Below are 17,276 nucleotides of genomic sequence, written 5' to 3'. Positions count from 1 at the left end.
CTTGCCCTCACTCTTTTACAAAAATGTGTTAGGAAGTCTTTCAAAAGCAAAAAGTAGTGGCTCAACAAAAATCGGAAAAAGGATTGGTTTCAGGTGGTCTTCTCACCAAATGTAGATTGGTCAGCTTGAAAAGGACGAGTTCAATTAAAAGATTGTTCATAGGACCTTCTCTATAGTTGAAACAATGTTAATGGGTCTCATTACGAGTTTGGCAGTAACCCGCCGGTGCTACTGGTGGGTTGCCGCCGAACTTGTAGGACTGTTCTGCCGCCTGATATCCAGTGCTTCTGTGAAAACCATGCTTGTAGGGGCTGGTGTCACTGGCATGCCAAACCTGCCGGGAGCAATAACCCCTGCAGGCATACTTGTAGTCTGGCGGTCCGGAAAGGGTGCTGGTACGCTGCTACCGGCAACCTTATTTCCGGACCGCCACTCTTGAGGCCCAATGTCTTCGGGTTCCCTTCTTCAGTAACATAAAATGAACAAGATTCCACTTTGATAGGCCTCCTAAGGTTCCCTTCCCCAGGCTTAGGTCTCTTTCAAGTTCAAACACAAGTTCAGCTCTTAAGCCTCTCAGGGTTCTCTTCCCCCTAGCGTAGGCCTCTTTCAAGTTGCAATTGTTTATTTGTACAGTGCTTATACACAAGTGAAGTGCTTCAAAGCACATCAAGGTGGAAAGGGAGCAAGGGAATACAGTAGTCATTCCTAGGCCTTGTGGTTTCCGAATGATCCAACAAAAAAGTAACTAGCGTACTAGGCCTGATGGAATTTCTCTTAGTGCAAGTGCAGGAAGTGTTTCAGGCATAACCAGATTAGGGTGGCAGACAAAGGGGGAAAAAGACAGAATTTACAAGGCCTAGTAAATTTAGGTAATGCAAGTGCACAGGTGGAAGTACAAGGGAGGGGGTGGGGGAACAAGTGTGCCCAGTCCAGCAGGGCCCTGGGTTAAGTGAAAAGAGGTTACCCCTCTCATGGAAAGTATGCTGAAAGTGCAGTAGTGCTGAACATAGTGCAGAGGCCAGGAAGCAAGTGCAAAGAGTGGCAGGGGCGCCTGGGACCTGTTGCCAAGAGACCAGTCAACAAAAGCTGAACAGAGTTAGGGGAGAGATGGATGAGTGAGGCAGGAAAGAGAAAGGGGGTTAGCAGGGGAGAGGGAGAGAGAAAGAGGAAGAGAAGAGGAAGGTCTTGAGGAGTTTCCAGTACTTCAGGAGCTCCGGCTCTACCCCCAAATCTCTGCTTAGAAAAACACCTCATCCGCAAAGAGTTGGAGGACAAGCGGAGGGCTCTAGAAGGAGAGTATTTAGGAAGAGAGTTGTAGGTCGTGCGTGCTTTGGTCCCAGAAAGCCTTGTGGACTATGCAGAGGGTCTTGAACTTGATCCTGGCAGCTACGGGGAGCCAGTGGAGGGATTTCAGCACCAGAGAGATGCAGTCCCTGGGCTTGAGGCCAAGGATAAGTGTTGTGGTCTGTTCGGGATGAGTTGTAGTGGACGGAGAGTAGAAGTAGGAGGATTGAGAAAGAGACTGTTGCAGTAGTCCAGCCTAGAGAGAACAAGGGCTCTGGAAACGGTGAGCCTTTGCGGGAAGGTGAGAAAAGGTAGAATACCTCTGAGGAGTTGCAGCTGGTATTGGGACTTTTTGGAGATGTCCGAGATGTGAGAAGAGAAGGAGGGAGTGGAGTAATAAATTACCCCGAGATTTTTTGCCTCAATAGCAGGTGGGAGCGCATGGCCAAGGGAGGCCAGCCAGTGAGAAAAATGGGAAAGAAGGGGTCCCAATGAGGTCGATGGGCCCCCAATGAGGACGAGGGGCCATGTAGACATTGATGAACCAAGGGAATAGGTTAGATCCCTAGGGGGACTCCACAACTGGAGAGAGTGATAGAGGAGAGAAAGGACCCAAGTTCCACCTGGGAAGGGCGGTCAGAGAAAAAGGAGGCAAGCCAACCAGGGCCATATCTGTGATGCCCAGGGTATCACAGAGACGGAAGATCAGGATGTTGTGTTTCACTGTGTCGACGGCAGAAAAGAGATCAAGAAGAATGAGGACAGAAGGAGAGTTAGTCAAGATTTGAGAGAAGGTCTTCACAGGTGTTCAGACGAGCAGATTCCGTGCCTCTGGATACTCTAAAGCCTGATTGATGGTCATGGAAGCAACCAACAGATTCAGTGTGGAGGGATTAGATAACTAATTTCTCCAGAAGTTTGCCCGGGAAAGGAGAAATAGATATTGGGCAATAGTTTTCTGGGAAAGAAGGGTCAGCAGAGGATTCTTTGAGCAGAGGGTGCACAGGAGAGTGCTTGAGAGAAGTGCAGAAAACTCCAGTGGTGAAAGAGTGATTGCAGAGGTCGGCCAAGGCTGGAGCAGGAGAATCAATATTGTCCTAGATGGCTTTAGGTGTGCATGGGTCAACCTGTTTCCAGGAGGCTTTCATGGTCCGGACTGGAGACCTCCTCAGGTGTGACAGGGGAGAGGGAGGAGAGAAGAGGAGGAGGGTGTCTGAGGGGGGTCCAAGAGATGTGGGTGCAGGCAAAGGTGCGGGGGGAGAGAGAGGACAGGATGTCTTGTGTTTTGGCAGTGAAATGAGCAGTCCGGGCCCAAGCAAAAGGCCTGGGTGGGTGCAGTAGATAAAGAGGATGCAGTAGGATTGGCCAGTTCCTTGCAGACTTTGAAGAGTACAGCCGTGTTGTTAGATGCTGCTGAGATACAGGCTTGAATATAGACTTTTTTCTTGGAGCAAGCGCAGAGTCTATATTGCCTTTGAAGAAGGCGGCAGGCCGGTTTGTCAGATGGTGCTCCTGAAGATCCCCATTTCCGTTCCGCTGCTCTGCACTTTTGTTTAAGGGCAGCCAGCTCAGACTTGTACCAAGAGTTGCACTTTTTTGAAGGCTTCAAGCAGACCCGCATGATAGGGGCAAGAATGAGTGTTGGAGATGGAGAGGTGAAAGTTTGAGAGGGCTGTGTCAGGGTGGGAGTCAGCCGCAGGAGTAGAAGGAAGAGAGTAGGTGGAGGAAAAGGCAGCTACCGTCACTCTTTTCATGGCTCGGATGACCTTGAAGGCAGGAGGCAGTGCAGGATGTGCCAGTGCTAGAGAAGAGAGCTTCATGTGGGAAGAGAGAAGAGAATGATCAGTCTAGGAGAGTGAGGTCGTGAGAGGGATAGGGAGAGGGATGTCTGTGGAGATAAAAGCATCTAAGGTGTGGCCAGCGGTGTGCGTCGGGCCAAGAGATAGAATAGAGAGAGAAAGAGTCGCATAGGTTGTGCGACCTGAGGCGTGAGGAGAATAAAGATCGAGGTCAGCCGATTCAGAGAGGAGGAGGGTGGGCTGGCCCGGTGACCGATAGAAGGTGGCCAGAGTAAGAGAGGAGACGGGAGAGAGAGCGAGAGAGAGTCCGCAGACCAGACAATCAGGAAGACTAGACCTGAGTGGGAATCATGGAAACAGGGATCTACTCAGGAAAGATCAGGGCTACTTCCCCTCCTGGCCTGTTAGGCCTGGGCACAGAGAGGATCTTGTAACCTTCAGGGAGAAGTGTGTCAAAACTTGGGACAGAGCTGTCCTTCAACCATGTTTCAGTAAGGGCTAGGGCATCGAGATCCAGAAGTTCAAGGAGGTGGCAGATATCAGAGGAGTGCTTGACAGCAGAGTGACAGTTAAGTGTGACAACGTGGAGCAGATTGCTGTTTTTGAAAGACTTAGGGGGGTACAGGGGATAGTGGTCACCCCAGTGAGTGGCGAGAGAGCCTGAGAGAGAGAGGTAGGAAGGGGGCAGAGTAGCCGAGGCTGACAAGGATGTCGGTGGGGGAGTGTAGGCAAGGGAGCCAGTGTAGGAGGGGCCACATGGGGCAAGGGAACTCCAGATGCAGCTGCAGTAGGTGGCAAGGGCACCAGAGAGGTGGAGGCTGACGAGGTTGTCAGAGCAGTGCGTGTAGGCAAGAGAGCTTGTACAGTTGCAAGCGACAAGGGAGCAGCTGTGAGAGAGGCAGTGAGGTTACTAGGAGGCAAGGTAGCCAAGGCGGGCATAGCTGGCAAGGGAGCCTGGGTGGATGTAGAAACAGATGGCAAGGGAGCCCATGAGGAGGAAAGTGGAAAGTTGATAAGGCGAGGAAGAACCCTATCAAAAAGTAAGAGGTTGGGTTGCGGCCCTTGTACCATGATGGTACCATTTCGTTAGACATTTATGATGACCTTGGAGGCAAGACGGACCTCCCAGCGGGTGCCACCATTAATGTGTAAAGAAGGGTAAGGAGGGAGCAGAGCGACCATATGAAGAGTCCATAGGTCGGGAGAAGGAATGACAAAGAGGATGTCGGTGAGTGTCTCTCTGGTGGAAGGCAGCGATGGGCAGGCCTGGGTTGAAACCCAGTGTGTCCTTCTTGAGTTTCTTCCTGCCAAACTTAGTGAGTGGAGAAGGATAGGAAATAGAGAAGCAGTTAGAGAAGATAGGAGAGATAGAAAGTGCCATAGCGAGGGGCACAGAATGTTATATGATATGACATTTATAGCACGCCCATACACATGTGTTTCAAGGCGTGGCAATGCAAGGGAGGGGAACAAAGGGGGGGAACAAGACAACGATCTTACTAGGCCCAGTGGCATTGAGATGGCACAGGGGAGAGGGAAGGGGAAAAAGTGCCAGGGGAAGGGGAGGAGGAGCAAATGCAAGACACTGGGCCTCATTACGAGGTTGGCGGAATGGGTTTACCGGTAATGGTGCCGGTAAACCCATTCCGCCCTATTATGAGGTTCCCTTGCAGGACCCGCACAGAACGTCTGGTCAGACCAGACGTCCTTTGCGGGTCCCGCAAGGGGACCAAGGAGCTAATAATGGGCCCGTTATTAGCTCCATCCCCATTCCCATTGAGCCCTATAGGGGCTCAAATGGGAATGGGGATTGGATTTGTGAATGAGGAATTACCGGGTCCTCCAAGGTTGGAATGACCTGGTAATTTCTCATTCACAGAACCCGGACACTATTTTGGAGGCAGCCATGGCGCTAATAGCACCATGGCTACCTCCATACTCTAATGAGGCCCATAGGATCAAAACATTGAAAAGCAGATGGCAGGGGTTAAGTGCAGACAACAAGTGTTCGATAAGTGCAGGTAGGGAGGGCTGTAGGGTTGCAGATACAGCCCCAAGTGCGGGGTTGCAAGGAAGCGGTGCAGGTGTGCAACTGGGAGGGTAAGGACCTGGGCCCATGGTTTCGAGGGTAGCCAGGTAACTAGTGCAATAAAGCAGGAAAGAGGAAGAGAGAAGGTAGAAACAAAGAGGAAAGTCTTGAGCTGCTTCCGGAAACAAAGATGTGGTATAAAACTGCCAGAGCAGCAGAGGTACGTGGGAGGAAGTAAGCAAGGAGGGAGCAGGTACACAATGAGACACAACAGGACTGGGAAGTAACAGTGGGAACTGAAGAGGGTGAGGGAACAGAAAAAAAACAGAACAGAGGGCAAAGTAACCAGTCGGCACAGTCCCAAAAAAAAGCAGGGAGGACACACACCGAAATTCAAGAACACACCTAGATGCAATTTTTTTTTTAAAACTGAAGCACAATCAGTGAAATGCAGGAGGTTCACAGATGGGGTAAAACACACCTAAAGCTGATTTTTTTTTTTTTTTAACTGAGGCACAACACAGTGAAATGCAGGAGGCGGTGCAGTGCAAGTAGATGGCCGCTGTCCACAGGGGTGTTCTTTCAAACGTAAGACCCTTTCCTTAAGACTCTTTAGGATTTTTTCTATCGTAAGGTTTCCACTCTGGTTGAGGATCAGAGCTAGCTGGGCTGCTTTATTCAGTTTATTTTATTCAATCTATTTTCGTTTTTTTAATTATTTTTTTAATTATTTTTTTATTTCCTTTTTCCTTTTTATAATCTACATTAATGATTATACTTCTCATTCTTATTTTTTTTGACTAACTTGGATTGTCCTTATCTTTCAGCCTTTATCATATATGCATTAGAGAGCATGTTTGCTAAATTCATCTTGAAGAAATAGTCCATTTTTTGTTTCTATGAGTGTACCCTGAGCTTGAGTTAGACTGAGGCAATGCCTAGCCTTCTTTCTATCTCCTTTATGACTGAAGAAGCAGTCGCGCAATTGGCAGATTAGAATGAAAGTTCTCCTTTAAAAGGAAGCAGGAAGTAAACCTAATGTCCAGTTCGGAGCAGCTGACTGCCGCGTTTCTGTTTCTCTGGCGTTTTTCGTGTGTTCCTGAGTAAGCGAGGCCCTTGTTTTTGAAGCCAGCATTCAAGGTAAGCTAACCTAGGACCCCTTCTCACATACAAATTCTGATGCTAAACAAAGGGCTAAGTCTATTGACTATCCTTCTTTCTCACCGCCTTCCCTTTTTTTATTCAAATACTGGTGGGTGAATTTGTCAGCGGGAAGCAAGTGTGTCCCAGCGCGCTAGAACACTTTTTGAAGGTAAAATGACCCTTTATGTAAAAATCTACACTAGCACGTGAAAGACTTAAAGCACCCTTTCTCAGACAAATTCTGATGTTAAGCAAATGGAATTATGGTATATGTAGTTTCACACATTAGAAATAACAAGTCCATTGACTATTCTTCCTTCTCTTCCCTCCTCTTTCTCTTGGTAGTTATTTACTGTTGAGCGAATTTGGCAGCAGAGAAGCAAGTGTGCCCCAGTTCGGTAGAAAATTATTGAAGGTAAAATGACTTTTTTCCTTTGCAAAAATCAACACTAGCACTGGAAAGACCAAAAGCACAACAGTACTATACCGTTCTTGTTAATCAGATACAACACAGTTTTCTGTTAACTAGAGACGCACTATGCTTCAGCTAACATTGATCTATCATATACTATTATATTCACAGGAATTGTATTTAGCGGAACACTTTGCTTTTGAGGTGGAGCTATACATATTTCACTCGCTTACTGAAAACTAGTGGAAAGACATAGTGGGAATCAGAACTTTTTGCAAAGCTGCTAAAAGAAAACTTTTTCTGAATGGACGTTTAAGGTACAAATGAGATTGCCTTGATTTACAGATATCTTTAACCCTGGCCCTCTGTATGGTGCACCCTTTGGGGGCTTACGTACAGTAAGCGGGTTTTCTTGGTTTCTATTTGAAGACAGTTGGGGACTTAGTGGCCCAATTTTAACAATGGTAATTCATTTACCCCTGTTTTTTGCATTAGGAGGTTAACTAACCCCGAGCATCTTGGGTATGAGTTTATAACAAAATTGAAGTTTGCTCCCCATTTATGAAATAACAGTAGCATACTGAGGGAGCTCAGAAATTGTGTTTTTAACAATGTTGTTTGTCTATGTTTTTAAGCATTATTTAATGTTTTAAAAAAATAGATACATAATGGTGGACTGTCAAAATAGGAATATTACTACTGTAAAAGTTATTTAGAATGTCTCTATACAAACTAGATTTGATTGTAAAGATGAATGGTAGAATGGTGTGTTAGTGATATACACATAGGAGAAATGTTTACACAAAACTGCGCTAAATTGCGCTATTTGCACAAAAAACCTTTTGTTCACAAATATATGTTGATTGGAAATTAATTGTTGTCTTATAATTGTTCAAGAATGATGTATTTCATGAAATTGTAACAGAATAAAATGATATATTTTTAATAAGAACACACTCTCTGGTCCTCAGCATGCGCTTTCTGAAACACATTTATTGAATTTTTCAGCACATAGGGCATCCTCTCTGTTTAGCGCAAGTAGATACCACAGCTAACACGCAATTTGAACTGAGGCACTCAGAATGCAGCAAGTCAGTAGAATGGTCAAGGAGAAAGGCAAGAGAATGCAACAGTAAGTGGACAAGGGGAAGATGTAGATCATGTTCATGGCGGCCAGCATTATTGCTAGTTGGGGGCAGGGGCCCTCCAGAGCCCTGCCATGCCCAGACAGGCGCAAACAGGACCTTAGTAGTGGGCCCTGGGAGGCGGCCGGCATTTCCCTGCCATCTTGTGTGATTGGGCCTTTTGCAGGCAAAGGGTCCCAATGAGAGAAGGTCTTTTCAGGAGAGCAGCAGCGTTTTTTCAGGTGAACAGTCTTTTTCAGAATATAATATTTCAATTTTGTTATTTTTCAATGGATCGCCGAAATTACGGACCGCAATGTGCTCTGCTTTGTAGTGGTGAGCTTAAGGCTCTAATAAAGCACAGAGGGCTTACCTTACTAGATAGAAGTTGCAGGTGGGGGGAATTTCTCAGGCCTCGTGGTGGTGCCTCCCATCCCGATGTGCTTTAAACACAAGTTCAAACACAAGTTCAGCTCTTAGGCCTCTCAGGGTTCCCTCATCCAAGCTTAGGCCTCTCTTGAGCTAAAAAGAAAACACGATTTCAGTTTGTCAGGATGTACCTTCTTCTTCATACACAGTTCCTTGAAAGGGTTAGCATTAGAGACTTTAAAAAACGCCAGCTTATTCTCTCCTCTTCAGCGCGACCACTCCAAGCTTTAAGGGCCTTTCTGCACCCCTTCTTGTTGCCCTCCGTTTTCTTGACTTTCCTTCTTGTGCCCACTGTCACCTTGTTTCCTTCTCCTGCACACTTGCACTCTCCTCTTCGTGCCCACTGGCACCTCTCTTTCCGTCTTCTGCACGCGTGCACTTTACCTTCCCATGCCCACTAGCACTTTTTTCACACTGCCGGGTCGCTTGCACCCTTCTCACTCATTTTGGGCCACTTGCGCCATCTTTACTATAGGTCTTTTCCTTTGCGTCCCTTGCGCGTTCTCCTTTCTGACTTTCTCTTACTTTCTCTTGATCGCGTTACTTCTCTCAATATTTTTACTTTACATGTTTCCTTTTATTTCCTCTTTTCCATGCCGCTTTACGCCTTTCCTTCCGCCCGCTACGTTTCAGTAAGTCACATGCTCCCGATCGCTCGCTCTCTTTCTCACAAGACTCACACGGGCAGCAACACAGTGATAAGCTGTTCCTCCTGGTTGTGCAGGCCCGAGGTCAGGGTCTCACCACCTTGCCCTCATACACCCTTGGGGCCGGCACAGGTCCCAAAGGAACAAGCAATGTTTCAACTGCCAACAGCAGCCTGCAAGATGATTCTCTCCGGCTCTCTGGTGACACGGCTCCCTTGCCATGTTGCAGCACCTCACAAACACCAGACCAGTCTCTTGGCACGCCGTTCTATGAGCCATTGATCCTGCTGTTCTCTGTTCCTTGGCTTATCTAGTCCAAACACCGCCCCCAGCTCGCTCATTCAGCTGTGCAGAGCCACACCTTTTATAGTTGGAAAAGCAGTCAAGTGGTGTCAGGTGTGAGTGATAATTAGTGAATGCCTGACTATCAAAGAGACAACTTAAGTTCTTTCTACTACCAATTTTCCTTACACTCCCCATGTTATTCATATGGGAAATCTCCCAGTTGCCTCTTCCTCGTCCCAGTATTGGTTGAAAATGGGGAAGAGGTGATGGTATGGGTTAGGAAATACCCCATGAAAGCTGAGGAAGGGGTTTTGAGGTAGAATGAGAATGTAGGGGAGATTTCGTTCCCGACACCCCTGCAGGGACCAGTCTTGGTTCATAAGACAATCTTTAATCTCGTCTGCGGAGTGATTATAGGGACAGGAGTCTTGAGGAGGTTCATGACTGGACAGGTAGTCCTCTAATCTAAGGGATCTTAGATACAGAAATTCTGCCCTTGTGTCACTCGAGTCTTCTTCCTCCACTTTATCGGGTCACTGACTCCACTCTTTCTCCTGTTTGGGCCACAAGGGACTGGTATGAGAAACCAGAAGGTGTCTTATAGGGATGTAACGGTATTAAGGTATACCGTTAAAGATACCGTGAACCACTCAATTAAACAATAATAACCGTCACATTGTTTATACCGGTATACCGTTTATACCGTTAAGTGTGCTTTTCAATCTGATTTGGAAAGGCTGCAGTAAGCAAGTTCTGCGCAGTCTTGGTCTTGCACTGTTGGATGTGCCATCTGCAAAGTAGTTTCAGTTGGAGCAGTTTTTAATGCGATTCCATAAACCACACGTGCCTGACACAAAATCAATATGTTAGCAATAGGAAGAATAAATACAGTGCCAAGAAGGAAAAGGGTTTACTTTGGGTTGGCGGCTTTGGGGTTTATATATTTATAATGGATAATGTTTGCTAAACATATGACAATGGAGGATTTCCCTGGTTCTATCATTGAATTTACATATAATAAGTCACACTGTGAAATTCACTAATCTCTGTGGGTATTCCCTACTGTCATACCAAAGGGTAACATGTTGGCCCGCAAGTAAACTAAAGGCTGTAACGTAAAGAGAGCGTGCGTGTGTGCGTGTGTGCACACAAACTTATACTACCATCATCCTCCATTGATCTGTGGCATGCAGGTTATAAAGATGGCAACATTTTCATCTTCCCCAGTAGCCAGTGGGGGAGCTAACAGCCTAAATGACTACTTAAGAGAAGCTATCAGTTTACTTTCCCAGTTGCAGCAGGCCCCCCTCCCCCTCCTCCTCTCCACATGTGTGTTTGTGTTTGGTGAAAGCAAGGGGTGGCATTTCAGTGGAAAGTATGTTGAAAACCCCAATTCTGGCTCTGTGTGCCTGGTTTTGTTTATGATGATAAATCTGACAATTTGTGACCTTTTAGAAAATATTTGTTAAGATTAGTTAACTCCGCCTGCTATACTGCGATAACCATGATATACCGTCATTTGGCAAGAAGTTTATCGTACCGTTATAAAACTAATACCGTGACGCCCCTACCCACTGGACCCTGGGGAGCTCTCATCCAGGTGGCCAGGACACAGCAATCGCTTTCGTATCCAGTTCCTGGGGGTGGATCAGTGCTCGAGGATCACCTGGGTGAGGGGGTATTCGGGGAGTGGCACACCTGATGGTGAGACATGGTATCCTCTTCTCTGTAACACCTTTACCCCATCCTACCCTGTAGGATATTTAGAAACTCTACCCCGCCCCCCTTTTACAACACAAACACTTTCATACGTACAGCCCGCTATGAGAGAAAAAATACCAACACCCGAGCCATACAATGGTCAGGCGAGGTCAGGCAATTACTGATCATCACACAGACCGGACTTCCACCAAGCTTCCCTACACGGATAAAAGACGGAGCACGAGAGCACTCTGAGCAAGGCAAAGCAAAAGATAAAACAGCAGTTTTGAGATGGCAGTTTAACGAGAAAAGAAAGACGGCACACCAGAAGGGGATCGCAATAAGGGAAGTTTCCTTGACCTTTTCGACAAGGAACAGTTACTTTCCAGAAGCCTCAAGAACAGAAAGCGTAAGACCAGGAAACCAGGCTGAAGAATCCTGCATTGGGTGTCAGATACCAGGCCCCTCCCGCGTCAATAATCAAGGCTGGGAGAAGCACCAGCCGCTGTGGTACTGTCCTTGGCTCCAAGAACTGTGAGTTAAAGGGTGCTTATTGAACTTGAACTGGGTTTGAAAAACGACTATCTAATCCTAAATCTAAAGATTGGAGCAAGCTACGACCATCAAATAATAATAATGCAGTCCTAGTGGTGTCTTGTCAAAATTAAAGGGCATATACTAAAAACTATTGCTAATCCTTACTTTTAAATACAAATAGTGTGGGAAACAATGTTATGCAACAAGTGTTCAATAAATGATATGTCAGGATATTCAAGCGGTTGGCCCCCCTTCCCCACATTTTCAGCACGAGACAAGGCGCCACACTCAAGCTTAGCAGTCTCTGGCATCTCTAGTACAAGGATGCAGTTCAAATCTCAGTATCAGGGCCTTCTATATCAAAATCTCTTTGCCATTCAAAGTCTCTTACTTCAGAGGGCCTGATGCGACAAACATTTAAAAGTTCATTTCTCCTCAAGATTCTCATGTAAAACTTCTTGGATGATTTTCAATTCACCCCAGGCCCCTCTCCGCAGGGCTCAGATGCACTTTAACACAAAGCTTTAAACTGATCTCCCTCTGTCGGGCTCGGACCAAATCCATGTGCTTTTCCAAACTTTCTCTACTTTGAACACTTGGCCCGTTGCAGGACCACTTTGATTCACATTTATTGGTTCTCTTTCAATTGACCTCCCTCTGCCGGGCTCGGACCAAATGTATCTACGGTTATTACTTCTCAACTGGATACCTTGCAGAGACCTTTGATTGAGCACCCACGTGGTGCCGGACAACTCCGTCAAAGGTATTGTAGCTTTCTTTAAAGTTCAATCACTCATCAGCAGTTTAACTTCATTTGAGTCTCTTATCACACATTTTAACAATGGTTTTTACCAGCGCTCGCCATACAATGTTGCTGCTTGCAACCTTGGTCTGAACACAGACTGATTTTGTACCGGTCTCCCCAACTCACCGGCTGTGTTGATTTCACTGATGCCGATTTGCTCTTGGAGCCAAGGACAGTGCCACAGCAGCTGGCGCTTCTTCCTGCCTTGATTGACGCTGGAGGTCCCCAGTTACCTCTGACGCACAATGCAGGATTCTTCAGCCTGGTTTCCTGGTCTTAAGCTTTCTGTTCTCTGGGTTTTCGTGAAAGTAACAGTTCCTTTTCGAAAAGGGCAAGGGAACTTCCATCCTTGCGACCCACTTCTGTTTCTTCCGTTTCTCATTCCCCTCTTGTTAAACTGCCATCTTGGAACTGCTCTTTCCTCATGTGCTCTCGTGCTCTGCCTTTCATCAGTGTGAGGAATTGTAATGGAAGTCAGGTGTGAGTGATTGTCGATAATGGCCTGACCTCACCTCACCATAGTATTGGGACATTCCAGGTACCGATTTCAGCCCTCTCACCATCTGCTTGACCCTGCCCTGGCTGAGCCCGGATTGGCTGCAGCGTGCATTTCAAGCACCTATCACAGACGGCAGGTGTAAGCCAGCCCACAGGAACGAAGGAAACCAGGTTTTCTCCTGTCCCGAGCCTGTCCCCAGCCGTACACGCGTCAGCCAGACCCCCTGGCCAGTTCTTACGGGTCACAGCTGCATCTACCTGGTACAATCCACCCGCCCAAGTTATTTCCTCTACCCTGTGCCTACATTTGCCTGCACACACATCTAAAACATCTCTTGCATCACTTAAAACAAAGTGTACCCCACTGCGTAGCCGTACCAAACATTTCTCCTCTACCCTATGACTATCTTCACACGCCTCACTGCTACACGAACTCTGAGCATTCTGTATGTGATCCCGCTCTTCATCGCCATACATTTCCTGTGCCCAATGAATGACTACTAAGTGTATCCTACTGTAGCCAAAAGTAACGCAGAAATGTCCTGTTTAACACTGCTGCATGCTTTCCATGCATGGATTGTGTAATCACTAGCTTCCATGCCATTGCTTACATCCCTCCAACCTGCTATATACATCTTATGCCATTTGTATTTGTGCTTCTACATAGCCTGCCTATGACCACTCGAATATTGATCTTACCACATCTTACCACACTCTTGTATTCTCCTGCAGCAATTCACACGTATACTCGCCCTAAATTGAACAAGCCCACTGAAGTGTACTGCTATGCTATGCTTTGATATTGACCAAATGCCGAATTAGTTTATTGTGCTGCCAGGCACATTTGAACTGTGCTGAGATTACATGTCTAGATACTGCTGACGCCTATTGCCTAAACTAGCCTACTATGCTGCCAGGCACATTTGATTTGTGCTGAGATTACATGTCTAGATATTGCTGATGCCTATTGCCTAAACTAGCCTACTGTGCTGCCAGGTACATCTGAACTGTGCTAATATTACATTGCCTATGCTGTTGAATTTAGCCCACTGTGCCCAGACTGAATTTAGCTGGCTGTGCCTAGGCTGTACATATACTATCGTAGCCTACCTCACCTATTCTGATTCTAGCCTGACCTACCTTATGCCAATTAGGTACTAGCTTCGGCCCCTCCAATCTAGTCTACTGTAGTCGGTACTAACTGTAGTACGATGTATGTCAGCAAAACCCTACTGTTATCTGCACCACTGCTGTTCATACAAATAATCTTGGATCACCATGGATCAAATCAAATATGCACCTTGTCTTACACTGAACAGAAATACTAGGCTTCGAGCTAGACTCTTCACCCTCCACGAACCTAAAATGACTAGCAACACCCACCTAAACCGCCATAGCCACCCTAAACATAGCACTCTGCATAGGGCACAAGCCTACATGCAAACTACTTCAGATGCCAAAACGAAAGAATACATACCAGTAACTTTGAAATCCCAGAGATTACCTAGCACAACTACATACCTGGAGCACTGATAAATGCCAGATCTGTCGTTCCTCGACTTCCTAGCGGTCACAGAAACCTGGCTGCATGAGGCAGCAGGCCCAGCGCTCTCATTAGCATTACCAGAAGACTATCAACTCTTAAGAATGGACAGACCCAATTCTAGACGAGGTGGATTAGCTATCATTGCTAAAGCTAACCTGGACGTAAGACTATCCACGCTACCCCCACTAAAATCTTGTGAACTACTCTCGGTGAAACTGCCTATATCTCCATGCCGCACTCTAACAATCTACCTTATATATAGGTCACCAGGACCTGTAGGCTCATTTGAAGAGGACATATCTAGCCTCTTAGATAACAATACAAAAGAGTCATCACAGATCATTATCTTAGGCGACCTCAATTTAACGATCCGGACGACAAACAAGCCCAAGCGATAAATACCATGCTTGCTGAACATGGCCTTATTCAAAAAGTCTTCTCCCTTACCCATAATAAAGGCAGGACCCTAGACTGGGTAGCCACCTTAAACTGCCCAACAGCCATCTCTAAAATTACACCCCAACTCTGGCCTGACCACTACCTAATTGACTTCAGCTTAACACTTAACAAATAGATAAAGATAAAATGATGGCGCCCCCTCTTCCCACTAGATCGAAGAAAAACATCACACCAGACAACATCCTACCTCTACTCCTTAATGTAATGAATGCCGTGCCAACCAATTCCGACCCAAATACTCTGGTGGACTCCTATAATGACACTATGGCTAAGGTCCTAGATACCATTGCCCCACTTAAGGTAAGCAAGAGTGAAGAACAGACTCACCTTAATACCTGGTTCACCCCTCACCTTAAAGAACTGATTGGAAAAAAGGAAGCGAGAAACCACATGGCAACATTCCCCCAACGGAAGAAAATAAACTAAAACTAAAACTCTGTGCCAATAACTACAAGAAAGAAATTATCCAAACTAAAAAAAGAAGTCTACAATGAAAGAATCACCAAAGCATGCTCCAGTACCAAGGAACTATTTGTGATCCTTTCGGAATTAGAATCACCCATACCCCCGCCGGATAACGTACCTAAAGACAAAGCATTCAAAATGCCCTAGCAAATAAAATAAAAACTACAAACTAAAATCGCAGTAAAAAAAGCCTCTCTCCCCCTTGCCAAAATACCAACAACTACCACTCCTAATGACAAGCCTGATTTAGCTCCATTTAAATTCTCCAAAGTCTCCATTCAGGAAACTGAAAAAATCATTGCTTCCCTAAAACCGTCAAACTGTAAAGGGGATAACTGTCCGGCTCAAATAATTAAGGATGCGGCCAGAGATTAAGCCCCCTTTATCTCTAAATTCATGAACACCTCCTTTTCATCTAATACTGTCCCAAGTAGCTTTAAAGAATCCTGGGTTCTGCCCCTTCTCAAAAAAACACTCTAGACCCCTCCATCGCTACAAACTACAGGGCTATCACAACGGTCCCATTCCTCCTTAAGATAATAGATAAAGTGGCCCATCTTCAAATTCAAAATGACCTTGAGACTAACCAACTTCTAGGCTCCCGCCAATCGGGTTTCAGACCCCAGCACGGCACAGAGACAGCATTAATTGACAAGCTCAACCACAAAGGAAACACAGCTATGCTACTCCCCCTTGATATGTCAGCAGCATTCGACCTGGTGGACCATGCAGTATTATGCAAACACCTAGCATCGGCTGCCCACATGAGTGAAGCTATAGCTTGGGTCCAGTCCTTTCTACACAATAGAAATATGCAAGTCTTTTCCACTTCAGCATCAGCAGACCCAATTCAAACATGCGGCATCCCTCAGAGATCCTGCGTCTCACCAACCATGTATATCTTTACTAAGCCTTTATTTGACAAATTGGACAGACTGGGTGTCACCTACACAAATTACGTGGATGACACCCAGATCCTGATTCCCCTTTCGGGAAATTTCCCCTCAGATATAGCCTTAGTAAATGAAATATACATCATCATTCAGGCATGGATGGCAACCCATGGCCTCTGCCTGAATGACGTTAAAATGGAGATCCTACTTCTTGGCTCGGCCAATAAACTGAAAAAAACACGACACCAACTATAGCGCCTTCAACACCTCTCACTAGCAAGCTGGATCATATTAGCCAATGCTCTCATTTGTTCAAAATTGGACTATTGCAACACACTGTACCTAGGGGCCAATAAATTCATCAACAACAAATTACAGACACTGCAAAATAATGCGCTCGGAATGGCCCTGAACCTCCCCACCAGAAAGCACATATCCAATGCTAGGAGAAACCATCACTGGTTAAAAATTAGCGATAGGAACCTATTCAAAACTGTGTCATTAACCTTCAAATGTCTTAACGCAGCCCCTCTACCTGAAGGAAAGAATAATAAGGAAAACTTCTGTATGACCTTCTAGGACGGCTAACTCCTACTGCCTCCAAATACCTAGATTCAGACAAAAAAAAAACAGGAGGCAACAACTTCCCAGTAAAAGCTTCCTAGTAAAAGCAGCCCAGCAATAGAATGCACTACCAGTTGAGCTCAGAAGGGATGAGTCTTATTACAGCTTCAGACGCAACACTCTCACCTGGCTACGCCTTAACGACCATTAAGACTAATGATGGCAGTTCTATGTTTACGTGTATGCTTCATACCTGTACATTTTGACATCTGTAACTAAGCCTCCAAGATTTGCTTTTATCTGTTTATTTCTGTAACTAAGCTTTAAGTATTCTTGTTATGCTGTGCGCCCAGTTACCTAAGGGTTTGGTGCACCCTACAAATTAATAAACAAACATGGCTCGGGTGTTAGTCTGCTTTCCCTTAGAATGGGCTGTCAGTGAGAAAGTGTTTGTAAAAGGGGTCTGGGGGGTAAGAGTATCTAAATGTCCTACCAGGGCGGATGGGGTAAAAGTGTTACAGTGAAGGGGATACCGCATCTCACCATCCGGTGTCCAACTCCCACTCCCCCAAGGCCGCTCACCCAGGTGATCCTCCCGCACTGGTCCACCCCTAGGAAGTGGATTCAAAAAATGATGGCTATGTCCTGGCCACCTA

At 46.0% G+C, this 17,276-nt stretch overlaps 1 protein-coding gene across 1 annotated transcript in view; it reads right to left on the bottom strand.

The window, feature by feature from the left end:
- LOC138524997 (cadherin-1-like) overlaps nucleotides 1-17,276 on the bottom strand; it is a 472,038-nt gene that overhangs the window by 25,605 nt on the left and 429,157 nt on the right. The gene's annotated exons all lie outside the window — the stretch shown is intronic.

The sequence above is a fragment of the Ambystoma mexicanum genome, chromosome 1q (genome assembly GCF_040938575.1).
Source record: "Ambystoma mexicanum isolate Mex_15411 chromosome 1q, UKY_AmexF1_1, whole genome shotgun sequence".
Lineage (NCBI taxonomy): Eukaryota > Metazoa > Chordata > Amphibia > Caudata > Ambystomatidae > Ambystoma > Ambystoma mexicanum.
This window is presented reverse-complemented; position numbering and strand designations above follow the sequence as displayed.